The following is a 539-nucleotide window of genomic DNA, read 5'->3' on the forward strand; positions in this document are numbered from 1 at the left end:
TCTGGATTCTTCTGCTGAAATTAGGGTTTTTGTGGTCTTGCTTTTTCAGCTTTCTTAGGTGGCTTGTTAGGCTGTTAATTTGTGATCCTTCCATTTTCTTCATCTGCGTTTATAGGGATATAAATTCCCCTCTTACTACAGCTTTCACGGCGTCCCAGAGATTTTGGTATGATGCTTCTTCATTTTCATTTGTTTCCAGGTATCTTTTAATCTCTGTTTTGATTTCATCATGGACTCAGGAGCTGTTTTTGGGGGGATCTTGTTGTTGTTAATTTTTATTTTTATTCCACTGTGGTCCGAGAAGGTTCATGGTAAAATTTTGGTCTTTTAAAATTTGCTTATGCTTGTTTTATGGTCAAGTATGTGGTAGATCTTAGAATATGTTCCATGCGGTGATGAGTAGAATGTGTATTCTGTGGTCTTTGGAAGGAGTGTTCTGTAGGTATCAATTAAGTCCATTTGGTCAAGAGTCAAATTGAGTTTCTGGATCTCCTTGCTGATTTTTTGTCCTGATGATCTGTCTAGGGTTGTGAGTGGGG

This window comes from Carlito syrichta, unplaced genomic scaffold, assembly GCF_000164805.1.
Source record: "Carlito syrichta isolate Samal-C Ts95f unplaced genomic scaffold, Tarsius_syrichta-2.0.1 Scaffold309490, whole genome shotgun sequence".
Taxonomy (NCBI): Eukaryota; Metazoa; Chordata; class Mammalia; order Primates; family Tarsiidae; genus Carlito; species Carlito syrichta.